This window comes from Ochotona princeps, chromosome 16 (genome assembly GCF_030435755.1).
Source record: "Ochotona princeps isolate mOchPri1 chromosome 16, mOchPri1.hap1, whole genome shotgun sequence".
NCBI classification, from domain to species: domain Eukaryota; kingdom Metazoa; phylum Chordata; class Mammalia; order Lagomorpha; family Ochotonidae; genus Ochotona; species Ochotona princeps.
The window spans coordinates 27,608,342-27,625,729 of record NC_080847.1 but is presented as its reverse complement, the minus strand read 5'-3'; positions in this window follow the sequence as shown (position 1 = coordinate 27,625,729).

The window sequence follows — 17,388 nt, the reverse complement described above, 5'->3', positions numbered from 1 at the left end:
GCTTTTGCATGTCTCCAGTCAGGTCCCCAAGCTTGGTTTCAGAGGCTGCCATCCTTGGGGAGGGCATCTGGCCTGGTGGCTAACATGTCCAAATTCCACATTCACATTGGGCTGCAGGGCCTGGGTTTGAAACCCAGCTCAGCTCCTGACTCCAGCTTCCTATGAATATAGATGCTGGGAGGTAGCAGGGATGGCTCAAGTGCTTAGCTCTCTGAGTCCCCATGGGAGACCTGGATGGAATTTCCAGCTCCCGGCTTCAGTTCCAACAGCCCTGGTTGGTGTGGGTGTCTGAGGAGTGAACCAGTGACTGCAAGTTCTCACTGCATGTGTGCGCTCCTCTCTGCCGTTCAGACAAAACCATGGAAAACAAAACTACATATTGTTTTGGACCATTAAGTATAAAATTGTCACCAGAAAAGCCTGGTGGGTTCTTTTCTCAGCTTATTATAGAAATAAAAAGCCGGGAATCTGTTGCAGACAGAAAGTTTATTTGCAAAGGGACCAGGTGAACAGAGAAGGGAGATATCTTTCTCCGGAGAGAAAGCCGGGAGGCGGGGTGCCTCTCAAAGGAGGGAGAGAGAGACACCAAAGGCTTGAGGAAGGGTCTTGGGATTTTAAGCATTCCCTGACCCCTCCTTGTTGGGCGGGAACCTACAGGTAAGATGTTCCCCATTGGTGGTCTCTTAATCAGTTAGGAAAAGGGTGAGCAATACTTGTGCCACCCACCAGAAGATGTGGTCCAGACCTCAGCAGGCCTGGATGGTCTCAAAATGATCACCTTTTTTCTTTTTAAAGAATGAGTAATTAAATGCATAAAGTGCCACCATGAGTCCCCATGCCCTCTTTGGGGCCCAATCAGCCCTTTCCGGGGACTACACTGGCTACAGTTAGGGATGGGGGTCTGAGCTCTGTTTCCTGGGCAAGTCCTCCCCACAGACCTTTCTGGAACACAGAAACCCTATCCTGCTCACTCCTGACTCCATCCCCAACCCCATTTCACAGGTGAATGAAGCTAAAGTTCAGAGAGGGGCTCCACTGGCCTCCTGGTCACACAGCAAGCTGGCAGGGGACTGATGTGGCTGGGCCCAGGGTCCTTGGTCCTCGGCAGTCTAGCAGGCTGGCTCATAATCCTGTCTAGCTCCAGGACTGGTGGGCTGTGCCTCTCCCGCCTTTGCTGGGGCAGGGACTGGCTTTTGTCCAAAGTTGTCCTTAGGGCCAGGCCTGTACTCTTCACCCCTCCCTGCCGCTAGTCCCAGGCTCCACGCTTGCTTTGCTCACTGGTCTCCTGGCCGTGGGGGTCTGATGCTCAGGCCTCACCTAGACCTCTCATTCATACCCCTCTCCCACCCTGGCCTCTCTTTAAAAAAAAAAATGTTTATTTTGTGCTATCTTCCACCAGTTGGTTCACTCATCCAGGGCTGGGTCAGACGAAAGCCAAGACCCATGAGCTCCATCCGGGTCTCCCACACAGGTGGCAGGGGCCCAAGGTACCCGGCTCAATTCCAGGCCCACGAGCATGAAGTTGGATGGAAAGCCTGGAGTGGCAGGAACGTGACGTGGACACTCCCACTCGGAGCACAGGTATCCCAAGTGATGACTTAACCTGCTGTACCACAGCGCCTTCCTTTTTGAGACTTGCAAACGGTAACAGCTGTGATGTTCTCTGAGCAGGTACTGTGTGCTGGGTGCTGCCCTGTTTCTCCCTGGATCAAGCAAATACCTCAGTTCCTGTGCTCAGGCTGCCCCAAGCCCCACCTCTGAAATACTGGGGGGACTAGGCAGAGAGTTGGATAAGAATAAAAAGCCCACAGGTTTTCCCACAGTTTCTACGTCTCATAGCCCTGCTCCGTAACCCCACCCCCCTTACCTGTCAATCACTTTCCCATGATGCATCTGCACTTCTTCCTGGAGTTGGAAGGAGGCTCCACTGTGGTGTCCATGCAGAAGTTAAACTCTGGGCCTGGTGCAATGGCTTAATGGCTGACTCCTCACCTTGCTAGTGCCGGGATCCCATATGGGCACCAGTTCACATCCTGGCTGCTCCAGTTCCCTTCCAGTTCCCTTCTTGTGGTCTGAGAGAGCAGTAGAGGAGGATCGCTTGGAGTTTTGGGACCCTGCACCTGTATGGGAAACCCAGAAGAAGCTCCTGCCCCGAGTTTCAGATGGGCTCAGCTTTGGCCATTGCAGCCACTTGGAGAGTGAACCAGAAGATCTTTCTGTCTTTCCTTTTCTCTGGAAATCTGATCTGCCTTTCCCATAGAAATAAATAAATTAAAAAAATTAAATTCCAGGAAACCCCACAAACACTACACCCCCCCCCCAAATGCCATCTCGCCAAGACATACAATTAGAGCAGTGCCTCCTACCCATATAAAAGAGACCGTTGCTTAGGGGAGGGTCTTTGGCTTTGGGGCCTCCCTTCTCTGCCTTCTCCCATGCACTCTGTCCTTCAAGTCTGGTCTCTGGCCTCTCACAGGGAGCTTTCCTCATGTGTCGTTACTCTCCTCGCCCGAGTCCTGTTCGCAGTGAAACACCTGCCTGATGGCTCCTCTCTGAATTTTTGTCTCCCAGGAGGGCAAGAACTTGGGATCAAAGCTCAGGAGACATAGGTCTGAGATGGAGCCAGATTTGACCCTGTGTTGAGGCTGCCTTTAGGGTCACTGTGTTTGTCATGTGGCCAACCACCTCCTACTTTGCCCGGGGAAAGTCTACCCAGGAGCTTCTGGGTTCAGGATGGGGTGCGGGTGCCATTGAGCCTCCCCCACCCCCAGCTCAGCCTCTCTGACTTGAGGACTTCCCCTGCCCTCCCCACCACCACTTCCGGAAGGACTTGATCTAGAGGAACTGCACACAGTGTGCCCACAGGGAGAAGCCAGAAGCAAAGGGCAAATATCAGCGGATGTTCCGCTGACTGTGGCCGAGCTGTCATCCACCAGTCAGCCATATGACTCGGACAAGTGACAGCCTTGGAATCTCTGTCTCCCTCCATGTCCAACAGGGCTCTTGCCTGGGCTCTGGGGGAACACAGAGTGCTGGCCTTGGCTCAGCAGATCCCAGCACCCTGGTACCAGCACTGCAGCTCCCCCCTTCACTCTGCCTCCAGCCTGGAGACCTGCAGGGGGTGGGCGGCGGCGGGGGGGGGTGAGGCTGGGGCGCATTCTGTTTGTTCCTGAAGGAAAGTGAATGAAGAAGAGTGTGTTGGGGGACAGAGGGAGGAACATTCACTAATCAGGGGCTGCTTTAAAATGTAATCTGAAGTTTTGGCTCAGGAAGAGAAAGGGAAAGGGAGAGGGCGCAAGCGAGAAACAACAGGAGAGTGAGAAGAAAAGCCACTTCAAGGCCAGCTCCCCTCCCCGCCCGGAACCTATGTATGCGAGGATGAAGGCAAGTGGCAGAGGCAAAGGCCGGCCTGTGATGGAGCCCGTGGTGCCCACTTTGAACGTGTGGGCCTTTGTGCCTGCCTATTCAGGGCGGCCTGGGGACAATGGGGGGCAGGCACGCAGGGGAGGACAATGATGGGACATCGCTGGCGCTTTGCATTCCCTTTGAAGTGGTCCGGCCCTGGCCTCCTGCCGGCTCCCAAAAGAATGCTTTTGTTGCCCGCTCCAAAGATGCTGTAAGATGCTGTGGTAAAAGTAACCGGAGGGGATCTGCCCGATTAAAAAAAAATTAAAGATAAGAAACAAATCAGCCTGGCCACGTGGGGGCCTTTCGGCGGCTTTGAACCCAAGAGGTTCAAAGGGACACTAGGCTCCAACCCTTTTTCTCTGCCCAGGGGAAGGAATGGGTTTGGGATTAGGGGTGGGGTGGGTTTGCCATGGGAGCAAAGGCTTGGAGAGTGGGAGTTGGGAAGGGGGATGAATCTTAGCATGCTACAAGCTCCTTGAAGGGTCTCAAAAACCTGTGAGCTGGAGTCCACTTTGGGGTTGGCGTTGGAGGGGGAAAAAAGGCAAAATCAAAGTCATAATCCCATTTCCTGAGCCTGATTCGCACCAGCCGTGGGACTTGGGCTCGCTTTGTTGCCTGTGTGATGGCCTTAAACATGCATCAGTGTTAACTGTATGGCAAACACGTGTGCTCAAGACAGTGCCTCTCTGGCAGAGGGCTGGAGGTTACCACTTGAACATCCAAAACTAGAAGAAGTCCACATGACTGGGTTCAGGGGTAGAGGGATGAAGCCGCCCCCACTAAACTCCAAGAGCTCATCCATTCTGGGAGTTTGTCACAGCACCTCCTAGAATTGCACAGTGCATAACCCATGCCTCCGTACCTCATTAGAAAGCCACACCTTCAAATACTGCCACGAAGATCCACATCATCGGTAATTTATCAATAAGCATGTGAAGTTTTCGGGGTCGTATTTCTCTCTTAGCCCCATGAATGGATTTTGAGATGGATGGCTTGTTGGTGAGAGGTATAAACCCCACTGCTTACGAACAGTACAGTATAAGGAACGCTCCACCATGTTTGGCGCACAAGAAAGGTTAGCAGTAGGTCCATTGTACCACTAAGGAAGCCGTGGCTCAGATGAGCAAGGGAGTGTTCCCCGACACACACCGCTGGTGAATATGCAACCAGGTTGCATACTCTTGAGCTCTCATGCCCTACTTGGAGAGGGAGCCGCATTCATGTGGGCAAATCGGACTTGATGAGTCATCATCCTCTTAGACCATGTGGGCATAGCTGCCAGCTTGGAGGCACTGGGGCAGCCAGGGAACCCAGGGTTGTGGGACCTTGTGGATCTGCCCCCAGATATCACTGGAACCACTCACATTTTCTCTGCCAGCCAAGGTCCAGCAGACTCTTTTTGTCCCAGCATCCTGAGCGATGGGGCAGAAGGACTGAGCACCTTGGTGGACAACCTCAATCCAGATTCCTCTCGCTCCTACCCTCATCCTTTGGGTGCTACCAGGGCCTGGTACCTGCAAGGGCTCTCTTTCTGTGAACTTCTCAGGGTGTTGCAGCTTACGTTGTCTGCACTGTGGTCTGGCGTGTCCAGTGGCCATTGTCTCCCACTGGGACATAGTGCGTATGCACAGCTTCAGAGTCTCTGGGACAAACACGCCACCTCGCTCCCCAGAGCACCACTGTCGGGCCAGGTGGAAGCTGCCTGGTGCAGGATATTCCAGAGGTCACCCCTGGCTGGGTCCTGTCCTGCCCCCCACTTAGCTTCCTGCTTTTCTTTGTCATCCTCCCCTTGGAGTGCTTCCTGTGCACGTGGTACGTACTCGACCTTTCACCTCAGCATCTGCTCCTGGACCTGTTAGTCAAGCCCAGCTGTGGCCACTATGCAGGGGGCAGGTTCGACAGGAGACTCAGTCAGCAAGGCAGGCTTCCCTCCACTCCCCTCTTCACCCAGGGGGTGACAATGCCCAGTGTGCTTGCAGGTGGAGGTCCTGGAGCCATGTATTCAGCCTCCAGGGGCACCAGGAGTACCTGTTGCCTTGCCTGGTCCTCACCAGTGTGCCATGGAGACCTGTTGCCCTCTTTCATGGTTGGTAATGGAGTCAGGACTGGAACCCAGATCCAATGGCTTACAAACATCCTCCATGTGCTTACTGATCTGAAACAACCCCCAGACTCCTTGGAGGAGTTGCTCTAGAGCCCCCAAACCTGGCTGTGCCTGCTTGACGTGCAGAAAGCCTTGGGGCGGGAGGGGAGGGAAGAAGCAGCTATTCATTTGCAGTGCACACAGCCTGGAAGCAAGCAGTGAAGTGCTCATGGCTTCCCTGCAGAGGGGTGAAACTGGGGGCTTCAGTTAGTCCAGAGCTAGCTCCAGGGGACAGTCACTACTTGCCCTGGACCTGGGAAGTCCCCTAAATGAGACAATGCCAGATGTTGTCATCATTCATCAAGGTGTTATCTAGATGACTGCATGAGCTGGGGGATCATGACTATGTAGATAATTTTAGTGCCACGCCAAGACCAGGGCTGGCAGCTAGAAGCCTCAGGCCTGATATTAGCTTGGTCCACACCCAAGGCTCTGCTCAGCTCCTGGGTTCACCGGCTGCAGGACCTGTGCTTGCAACTTTCCCCTCATTTTCTAAGTCCCTGACCACTGCTCCATAGCTGACCCAATTAGTTGAGATGGGGACCACACCAGGGAGACTGTCACCATGCAGGAGACAGGATCTGTGAGCCCTAGTAGGACATAGTCGCCTACTCCTGTGTGAGTGGCCGCCCCACCTTTGTTTAAGCAGCCTTGCCCGGATTCCCTGGGACCCTAGGCACTGCAGCGCAGGTCTCAGGACAGGCACCTCACCTTCATTCCAGAGGAGGAGTGTGCCTCTGGCCTGGCTCAGTCCTGGTTGTCGCTCTGGGATGTACAACATACCCAACTGGCGGCTCAGCAGGCAGCCTGGGGGTCTCCTCCTCACCTGGGGGTAAACTCCTTGCGCTTAAGCACCTGCTTACACTGCTGGGGGTCTGAGATCCTGGCTGGGCTGGATGCAGCAAGGGCTGAGAGGGACTCTTGGCTGCTGAGCTGTGAGCCAAGCCTTGTAGCAGCCATAGAGAGAGAGACCTCTGAACTTTGAAGATTCCCACTGTTAGATTCAGAGGTGATTGAGAATGAGAGAAAGACCCTTTTATTTCAAGCAAAGGATTTTATTAGTCAAGGGAGAGAGTTTGAAAGGATCCCTCCCTGGCAGGAGATGTCCTGGGAGCACTTCTACAAGGCAAGGTGACCGCGTGAGAGAAATGGCTGCCCAGGGTACACAACACTCCCTGGGCTCTTATACCCTTTAGGCGTGGAGGATGCAGCAGATCCTGGGTGTGCGCAGTCCTGTGACATGTAGCGGGGTACTCATCATGGCAGATGTTGACCTGTTGCGCACAAAGTCAGGGTGATTTGGCATTCCAAATTTCCCTGGATGGGAGTGTCGGCTTGACTTGGGCAGGATGGTGGAGTCACTTCTGCTCTGCCCAACCTAACACCCATCAGAGATGCAAGTGCAGCAGGCTCCAGGTAGCCAGGAGGAGCGAGGAACAAGCAGCTAGGGGCCAGTGGGCTGACGTTGGCAGGGACTCAGCGGGGGGGAAGGGAAACCTGGTCTCAGATCGCGAGGGCTTCCTGGAGAAGAGGACATGAACAAAGCTTTGGTTTCTGGAGCCAGATGCTGTAGGGAGACCCCAGCCACCACGGCTATGCTTTCCTAGGAGTGTTAGAGCTGCCCTGCATCCCATAACCCTGCAAACGGGGAGGCCTTCCTTGCTCATTCCAGGTGAGAAAATGAAGTCTTGGAAAGCTGACAGGAGCCACACAGCCGGATAGCCACTCACAGCCAGGGCCTGCTGGAGACTGTCAGTGAGTGCGGGCCAGGCACAGGGACCATGCCAAGCAGTTCAATGAGGGTGTGTTCCCTGGCTTCGGCAGGTAAAGCAAGGGAGCAAACCTAACCTAGGCAGCAGGAACCTGCAGAACATTGGGTGTGGCTGGGGAGTAGGGATGGAGGGAGATGTACCCGAGCCGGGGGTCCCAAGCAAGATCGCTGGTGCGCAGGTGGAGCAAAACGATTGTTTGCTGAAAGAATGAAGGCTGCTCCTCGCCTAGCCTAGCACCGTGCCGGACTCTCATCAGGCGCTTCCAGAAAGGATCGCACCACTACGCGGGTGCATCAGCGGCCGGGGTCGGTGGCGGGCCCGGCTGGGGGCCACGGCGGCCTCGGCCTCAGCGCGCGCCCGGCCACGCCGGCCTTACCCCCTCGGGTGCGCTCTAACGCGGAGCAGATGGCGGGGGCGGCAGCAGCCGGGCCTGATTAGGGCCCCCTCCGGCGGGCGTCCGCGAGCGCTTTGAAGTGAGCGGCGGCCGGGCGCTCCGGCCGCCGGGCCGTCCCTGCGCCGGGCCGCGGGTCCCGGGCTGGCGGCGGGGCGGGCGGCGCGTGTTTATCCAGGTGCGGGCTGGGGGCTGGGCGCGGGATCCTCTTTTCCTGCAGGCCCATCTGGGACTTCAAAGCGCAGCGCGGGGCTCAAAGGCGGCCTGGGCGAGGGGCGGGGCGGGGTGGGGCGCAGGCTTCCCCGGCTCCAGCCGAGCCCCAGGCCGCCCAGAGTCACCAGCCTCAACTCCGGCTCTGCCAACCCTGCTCCCGCTACACTGAACGTTACAGTGAGTGCCTACTGCGTACCACGCACCGTGGTGCTTGTCAGCAGTTCTTGCGTGATCCTCTGGCCTGACTCGGCCCGCTTTCGGGGCGAGGCAGGTGGTGCAACCTCCCGCACCTCCCCCCCTTCACAGGTGAGAAAAACTGAGGTTTGGAAAGGGCGACCCTGGCACAGCCTTCAAAGGCTGCCTGCCTGACAGGGACTCTACTTTTGGTTCCTGCCAGTTCTGTCTCCCTTGGCGCTGGCATCTCCTGTGGCGTCCCACCCCTTCCCACCCCCATCGCTCCTTTCCCAGGACGCAATGGTGACAGTTTAGCATCAGCCGCAGTGGCGGCTGAGTGGGCCAGATGTGAGCCGTTTCTCCACCTGCCTGCCTGGTGTTCTCTCTTAAGAGAGGTTAACAGACTTGCCCAAGACCTCCCGCCTAATAAATACCAGCCAGAATTAGATTCCAGATTCCGGAGTCTACTCTCCGTCCATCAGATTCTACCTCAGTTTCTCCAAGGAGCCCCAGCCCTGGGCCTCTTCCCATGGGCAGAAGAGCCAATAGCTCTCTGATCTACAACCCGCAGTGACCCTGCATCTTGTTACCCAGGCCCTTGCAACAGCGACCCCACCGGGGATCTTGTTAGAAAGTCAGTTTCAAGCTTCTCCCCAAACCTGCAAAAATGAGTTATGTGTATTTTATTGTTATTTTAAATGTTTATTAAGAGAAGGTGAGTGCTCCCATGGCTGGTCCGGCCTTCCCAGCCCTCTGAGTTGGCAGGGGACTGGGGCAGGCGGGCAGCAAGAGTTAGGCACTCAGTGCATGTGGCAGGGACCCGGCCAGAGGGACCATCATGCCTGCTTCTCCGAGTGCACATTAGCAGGAGGCTGGAGTCGGGGAGCAGACCCAGGTGCTCCGGAGTATGCTAAATGGAGTTTCCATGACTACAAATCCCGCCCCATCCTGAAAGGTCCCTAGTGGCTGATTTGCCTGTGACAGTTGGAGACTCCTTGGACTGTAAGGATATTTGACTACAAGATATGGAATGAGAACCTGTGTTTGGGGAACCGTGCCTCTCTTGTCAGATTGGGAGCCCCTCTAAACTAGGGATGAGTGAACATTCTCCATCAGCTCAGAAGGACATTCCCAGCAGACCCCACCCTCTCCCCCTTCCCCAAGACAGAGGTTTGGGGTGCTGCTGCTTGGACACTTAACAGAAGCAGCGAAGGTTCAGGGGCCTAGAACTTGCAAGGACAAGTAGATACTTGCTGCGTGCTCCAGAGCCACATGCAAAGAAGAGTGTTTGGCCCAGGACTGTGTGCCCTGCTTCCTGGCCCCGGTGTGCCTGGGAAGAGGCCTGGGAGCGGTGAGAGGACAGATGCCGTAAGCTCCGCCATGTGTGCCGCCTGACACCCGGCCTCTGTGCGCAAACATTTGTCCTTGTGCGTCACCAAGGGACCGTGGAGGCGGCAGAAAGCCGGCGGCAGCGGACGCAGGAGCAAGCTGCTGGCAGCAGGGGGTAGTTCCCGAGCTTTGACTGACAGCCCTTTATGAAGCTGTTACTGCCTCCTCCTGGCCCCCCGCCCCTATGGCCTGGACACAAATGAAAGGACGTTGTCACCTTGTTCCAAGCCCGGGCCTCGCAGCCCTTGCCCGAGCCCCTGGCCAACTGGACAGGTTATTTCTTTGCTATGACTGGGATTTGTGCGCCCCTCCCAGCCCTCCCAGCATGCCTTGCAGCCTGACCCTTCACACATCTGGCAGTGATAAATGACTTCAGCGTCGCTGCCATCACCTTGCACGTTCTGATCCTGCGCACTTTGTTCTCGCTTTCAAGCCAGTGGGCGGGTGGGGGAGGGGGCGCAGGCTCTTCTTCCCCCTCTCCATCAGCCGTCTCCTGGATACTTGCAGGCCTGTACTCTGATACCACTTGAAAGGACCGCGACACTCAGTTATCTGGTCTGGGAAGTCCGGCGGGAGAGTTCTCTGTGCTGCCTGGCGGAGTTTGAGAGGCGGGAGTACCTGCCTCTGAGTGTGTGTGTGTGTGTGACTGGCGATGTGTCAATATGTGTATCTTTCAGCTACACTAGCTTTATAATTTATTTTGATCCCTGCTAGGGGGAGACTGCCCTATTCCCACCCCCTAGACAAACACATGTTCTTGTTTGGTTGGTTTTTAAAGATGTGTTTATTTGAAAGGCAGAGAGAGAAAGAGATTTTGGATCCTGAATTCATTCACCAAATGCCTACACCAGGCAAGGCTAGATCACGCCTAAATCAGGAGTTGGGAAGTCCATTTGGGTCTCCCACATGAGTGGAAGGAACCCAAGTACTAGGAACATCATTTCCTGCCTCCCGGATTTGCAGGAAGCTGGTCAGAAACCAGTAGCCAGGACTTGAACAAGCACTTGGGTATGGGGTGTGGGCATCCCTAACAGTAGCTTAATCTGATGTACCACAATGCCTCCCCCTCCACCCCACCCCGACCTCTGTTCTTGAAAAAAATTTTTTTTCTTGATGACCTAGTAGGATTCTATTCTTAGGATGATGCCCCATAAAATGTGTGCACAATTGTAGACCAGAAGATAAGTCCAGGAGTGCTCTTGGTAGCATCTACTGGGCTGAAAACACTATAGACATGGTGAGATAGTCACACCCTGGGGTGTTACACAGGGATGAGAATGTACATTGGCAGCTCAGGCAGCTGTGAGGATGAAACACGTTATCATGGTGCTGAGTGAATGAAGCCAGACCCAGAGGAGTCCGTTTGGTGTCATTCCGTGTTTGGAAAGTTCAAGAATGAGCAAAGCCAGACAATTAAGATAGAGACAAGGAGGAGGATTCACCTTAAAGTGGGAACTGACTGCAGAGAGCCTGGAGAGAGGTTTAAGGATCATATTCTGTTTCTTGACCTGGACATGTTTGCTTTGTAAAACTTCCCTGAGCTGCACATTTATGATCCCTGCAGTTCTGTGTATCTTATATTTTAATTAAAAAGTTCATGGTCTTGGGTTTTGCTTTTTTGGCATGATAATTTTCAACAAGCTTTTTAGAATCAGTTTCTTGATTTTAGTGAAAAATCCTGTTGGGGTCTAGTCTGGAATGATGCAATATTATGGATCAATTCTGGAAGACTGGCTTGTTATATGAGATTGATCCTGGTTCTCCATGGACATGGTACACCTCCACTTACTCAGGTCAACTTTTGTATCTCAGAATGCCAATGATATCATATTCCCTGGAGCTCTGTGAATTTCTGGTTGGGTTTATTCCAAGGTTGTTGTGGATTTCTGTGTCTGTTCTTTTCAATATTATACAGAGGATTTTTCTCTTATGTTTTCAATTAAAAAAATAATTGTACTAGATCCATAACATAAAATGTATCATTCTATTTCTAGGCATGCATTTCAGAGGCGTGAAGTGTATTTATTCTGCTGTGCAGCCATCACCACCATCCATCTCCAGCACATTTTCATCTTCCCCAACTGAAATCGTGTCTGTTGAACAGTAGCTGTTATTTCCATTGCCCCTCAGCTTCTGGCCACCTTCCATCCAGGAAGTTGCCTGGTCTGCATATCTCACACAGGCAGGATCCTACACTGTCCCTTGTGACTGGCTTATTTCACTTGCCAACTTATTTTCAAGGTTCGTCTGTGTGGCAGAGTGTCGGGGAGTTTCATTCACCTTTAAGGCAGAGTGATTTAGAGAATGGATTTTAATTTAAAAATGTTATGTACTTATGTGGAAGAGCATCAGAGAAAGAGAAATAGAGATACAGAGAGAGAAAAGGAGAGAGAGAGAGAGAGAGAGAGAGAGAATGAATCACTATTAACTGGTTTACTCCGCAAATGGCTGTAACAGTCAGAGCTAAGCCCAGGGAACCAGGAATCTGGAGCTCCATCCTGGGTCCTGGGATAGCAGAGGCCCAAGCCCTTGGTCCATTTTCCTACTGCCTTCCTAGGTGCATTAGCAACAAGTTAGATTGAAAGTGTAGCAGCTTCCAGTATCAGGTCCTCTGATACTGATATGGGATGTTGATATTGCAAATGTTGGCTTCATGTGCTATACCACAATAGTAGACCAGGATCTCAAAAATTCATGTTCTCAAATAAGTTTTTCTTCTAGTTCCATTTTCCACCAGCTTTTGGAAGTACTCATGTATTGTGTGTAAATGCCACATTATGTGTCTATTCTTTTATCAAAGAGCATTGGATTGTTTTTGTCTTTGATGATTGAGAATGATACTACTACGAGCAGAGGCATATATATATCTGAATGATTGCAACACTTTCTTTAAGAGCTTATTCTGGGTCTCCCACATGGGTGCAGGGTCCCAAGGCTTTGAGCCATCCTCCACTGCTTTCTCAGGCCACAAGTAGGGAACTGGAAGGGAAGTGGAGCAGCTGGGACATGAACAAGCCCATATTGGGATCCCAGCAGATACAAGGTGAGGACTTTAATCACTAGGCTACTGTGCCAAGCATGCTATTGGGGATTTGAAAATTGGCCTTGGCAATTGTATGCACATTCCTGACTGCACATTCGTGTGTGTGTGTGTGTGTGTGTGTGTAGCAGTCATGTTAATAAAAAGCTTGACTTTCAAATTGCTTGTAGTGTATTTGAGAGTGGGCATTGTGGAGCAGCTGGTTAAGCCCTCACTCAGGAACTGGCATCCCATGTAAGAGCATTAATTCAAGTTCTGGTTACTGCACTTCTGATCTAGCTCCCTGTCAATGCACATGGGTAACAGTAGATCATGGACCATGCAACCCAAATGGGAGACCTGCATGACATTCCTGGCTCCTGGCTGTCCGCAGCCCTGACTGCAGAGTGAACCAGCAAATGTAAAAATCCCTGCCACTTTTAGTGTGACTCTGCTTTTCCAATAAATACATGGAAAAGAAAGTCTTTACTAGAAAAAGATGGTGTCTGTTTGCACATCACGGAAGCCCCACATTAAATGGCAGAGAGCTTTATTCTCTGCTCTCCTTAGAGGCTGGGGGTACAGAAGTGTCTGACCACAGCAATCAGGGGCTCCTGGGGTCATTCTGCTCAAAGTCAGGTGGCTGGAGATGAGGCCGTGGTTTCTCTCAACCACATTCCTGAGACTGAGCTAGCCCTTCCCAACGCATGGGCTGTGGCTTTCTGCTTTTGTGAACAGGTGACTCCAGTGGCCCGAGGCAACCTCTTAGGGGAAGCTGCAGGTGCAGGCTGTGGGAAGCAAAGCATACAGGAGCTGGACAGGTGTGCAGCATCTGAGGGGCTCTGTCTGCTGCAGCAGGGTGGACTAACCTTGCAGCTACATTGCCCCAGGACCCCATCCTAGCATCTGCACATCTGCATTCTCAGCTGGCCATTGTCTCACGCACAAGTAGCAGTCACAGCTCTCCGGTCACTTGCAAAATGTGACAGTTTCTGACCTATGATGGGGTCTGCTGCTTCCTGTACATCTATTCCTGTACATTTTATTCACAAGGAAGCTGTTCACAAAAGCCTTGCTCACCTTTTCCTCATGGGTTAGAACTGCACCCTAAGCCCATCACCAGAGGGAATGAGCCTAGATCAAATTTAACTCAGTCTGACACATTCCAGGGCTTACAGTGGCTGGAGAAGTGGAGAGTGCAGATGTGGTACCACACACACTTTTTAAGTGGTCTTTCTGTGCATTGCGCTGATCCCCAAAAGCAGACATCGTGTTTACTTCTCTATGTTCTGGAAATCCCTGGGTCCAGCTCTGATTCATTTGTGCTGGGTTGGATCATTGTGCAGTCACTTGCTACAGAAGGACACATGGCCTGCAGCTTAATTAAGATGAGCAGAGAGATGGGGCTGCCAGGGGACTTCAAGTCACAGCATCTTAGCAAAGCTGAGGAATTGATTTCCTCTTCCTGTCTCACTATGGTGTGGTAGGATAGCCCTGGCTGCAGGTGGCTCAGGGGCTGACTCCTTCACTGCCCCGCCCCAGCATGGGGGTCTGCCCCAGCAGTTACCCCCAAAAGGGAGGAGAGCAAGAGCATCTCATGGTGTGTTCTCAGCCATACACACCTTAGCCAGAACCCAGCACATCGTCTCCCCCACAGTGCCAGCGAGCTGGGATATAAGGTGTTCCTTGTGTGCCATCTCCAGGTTGTTGCATGTGTGTTATTGTGAAAAAATGATTCAATAAATGCCTTCCATCACTGGTCCTCAAGAGATGGTGGCTCAAGTCTCCATCACATCCCTTGCCAGCATCAGGCTTGTTGGGTCAAGGGAAATTGTTTTGACTGCCTAATTTCAATGTGATTCCATATGCTTTAATTGAAGCTGCCAGATTTCTTCTCCCAGAGCCTGTGATAATTTACATGTTCAGCAACCATGCAGGAGTGTGTTTTTGCCCTCAATCCATGCCAGCCATTATGTTATTGTTCTCTTAAATCTTCCTCTGTGATATCTCATTGTCAGTTCAATTTGCATTCCCCCGATCGTTAATGAGTATGAGCATCTTTTCATTTATTTGTGGCCATTGGGCTCAGTTTCTTTTGTGAATTGCCCATGCATGTCCTCTCCCATCATTTCTTTTGGGCTGCTTGCCCCTTTCTTTCTAATTTGTGAGAGCCCTTTGTATGTCACGCATGGTAACCCCTTGTCCTCTGCATCTCAGAAACATTTTTATCAAATTCATTGTTGCTCTGCTTCTCTGGCTGAGTGTTCCTTTTGCTGTACAAAGCATGAATGCTGTCAAAAACTCTGCTCTGTCTCTGCTACGTCCACGTGCTGGGTCTGAACACCAGAAGGTCTCCCCCTCCTTGGGGGTCTTTAAGAAGCTGCTCTGCCATCACCGGCTGTGAACTCAGAGTCCTCCCTCCTTCCTTCTGCTGACCATTTGCTGGTCTCTAGCCACTGATGGCTCCCTCATGACCAATCCCCATCCCACCCCAGCCCTGATGCCTGTGAAATGCTCCAAATCTTTAGGAGCTGAGTTCTCTTGGAAGGAGGTCAAGAAGACAGGTGTATCTTGGAAAGACATGGCCATCAGCATTGGCTTATGGTTACTTAGGTGACCCTGACCTAGCCGCGTGCCTGGTTATGTCTCAAATGCTACATCTGACACATAGATGGACACCCTCTGTGCTCACTTACTGGAGGGCGGTGATTCTCACAGGGATAACCAGAGTACCGCTTGTCTCAGGACCATAAGGAGTTTTGGGAGTTCTGGGCACTCGGAGATGGAAACACTGAGCAGATGTTGAGATCCATCAGGGATGCAACCACAAATAATTTCCGAGACCTGACAGTGGGGGACTCCGCCTGTGTCATGCATAATCCTTAGCCATACTGGGACACAGGAACCAGAAATCTCTTTTTAGAAATAAACATGGACTCGGAGTGGTTAAATTAGAGGACCAAGGTGGTGCAACAGGAAAACGATGATGTGAAGATTCCAGAACTTCAGTCACCTCACAGTGTTTGTGTGTGTAACTGTGTGAGAGAGAGAGAGAGAGAGAGAGAAAGAGAGAACTTGGTGAGGAGTACTTTATATTTTAAAAATGGTTTTATTTATTTGAAAAGGCAGAATGACAGAGGAGAGAAAACACGGTTCACTCCCCAAAGGGCTATACCGGCTGGGCTGGTTCAGGCTGCAGCCAGGAGTCAGGAACTCTACCCGGGTGTTCCACATGGGTGGCAGGGGGCCACGCACTTGGATCTTCTGCCACTGCTTTCCCAGGCACATTAACAGGGAAGTGGATGGGAAGCAGGGCAGGCAGGACTCAATCCAGCCCTCCAATATGAAATGCTAGCATCCCCTATGGCAGTTTATCATGCTGTGACATAGCACCGGGCCCCTAACTGACTTTTTCTTTTCTTTTTTTCTTTTTTCTTTTCCTTTCTTTTCTTTTCTTTCTTTTTCTTCTCTCTCTCTCTCTCTCTTTTTTTTTTTTTTTTTTTTTTTTTTTTTAGTAAAAGAGACTTCATGGAGTTCTGAGTCTGTTATGGGAAGCATAGGGCATTTTGTAGGACAGCCTGGGTGCTTCTTGGGGACAGAGAGGGTACCCAAAGTCTCATAACCCCATCCTGGTAGAAGTGGGCAGGACTGGGGGATGCTGACCCCTGCACAGAGGTGAGGGTGAAGGATTATCCAGAAGGAGTCATGGGGCTGCAGTGTCGCTGAGGACCAGAGGCAGGTTCAGCTGGACCTGGATAGGCTGGGGCTGATGCCTGGTGACAGAACAGTGTGGGGACAAGGGACCCAACTGCCAGGAAAACCCTGGTGGTGATGGCGGGCCCTCGCCTCAGCCTGACCTGTTCAGGAGAGGCGGTGCTTCCAGGTGTACATAGGAGACTTGGGGAGACCACTCCAGCTGTCCGTGGGAAGGTGTTCTCCTGGGACACCGTGCTCGGGGGGAGAGCAGTAGGGCAGGGCAGTGAGATGCAAAGAGAGGACACTCCGCGCCCCAGCTTTGGCTGTTGTGTGTATTCATAGACGACTAGCTCAATGCAGAGAAAAGCTTGTGTAGCTTATAGTTTTGGATGGCCAAGTTCAAGGTTGGGCAGTCCTGCTGGTTTGGCTGCTGGTGGATCGATGAACAACAAATGGTGTTGTGTGTACAGAGGAGATCACGTGGCAAGTCAAGGAGGAAGGGGAGTGTCTGGGCTCCAGCTTTTTTTTTTTAAGTTTATTTATTCTTATTGGAGAGGCAGATATGCAGAGAGGAGAGAAAGAGAGGAAGATCTTTCATCTAATGACTCACTCCCCAAGTGGCCGCAATGGCTGGAGCTGAGCCAATTTGAAGCCAGGAACACTGAGCCTTTTCTGGGTCTCCCATGCAGGTGCATGGTCCCAAAACTTTGGGCCATTCTCAATTACTCTCCCAGGTCACAAGCAGAGAGCTGGATGGGAAGCAGGACTGCTGGGATTAGAACCGGGAGCCCATATGGGATCCTGGTGCATTTGAGGCGCGCGCGCGCGCACACACACACACACACACACACACACAAATCTAAGAGGCAGATTTACAGAAAGAGAGATCTTTCATCTGCTGGTTTGCTCCAGGAGCCAGTCACACCACTTGAGTCCCAAGCAATTGAGCCATCCTTCGTTATTTTCCTGGATACATTGGCAGGGAGCTGGATGGAAGTGCAGCAGCCAGGACTCCAACTGGCACTCTGTGTGATATGGAATTCTGGTGTCACAAGCAGTGATTTAATAATGCTGTCCCCTTGTTTCTCATTTTTTTGGAAAACTCCTTGCCTCTTGCTTCCTAGGAGGTAGCTATACTCTCACACCTGCTTCGCTAATCAATGTGCTCCCTGGCACAGGCCAG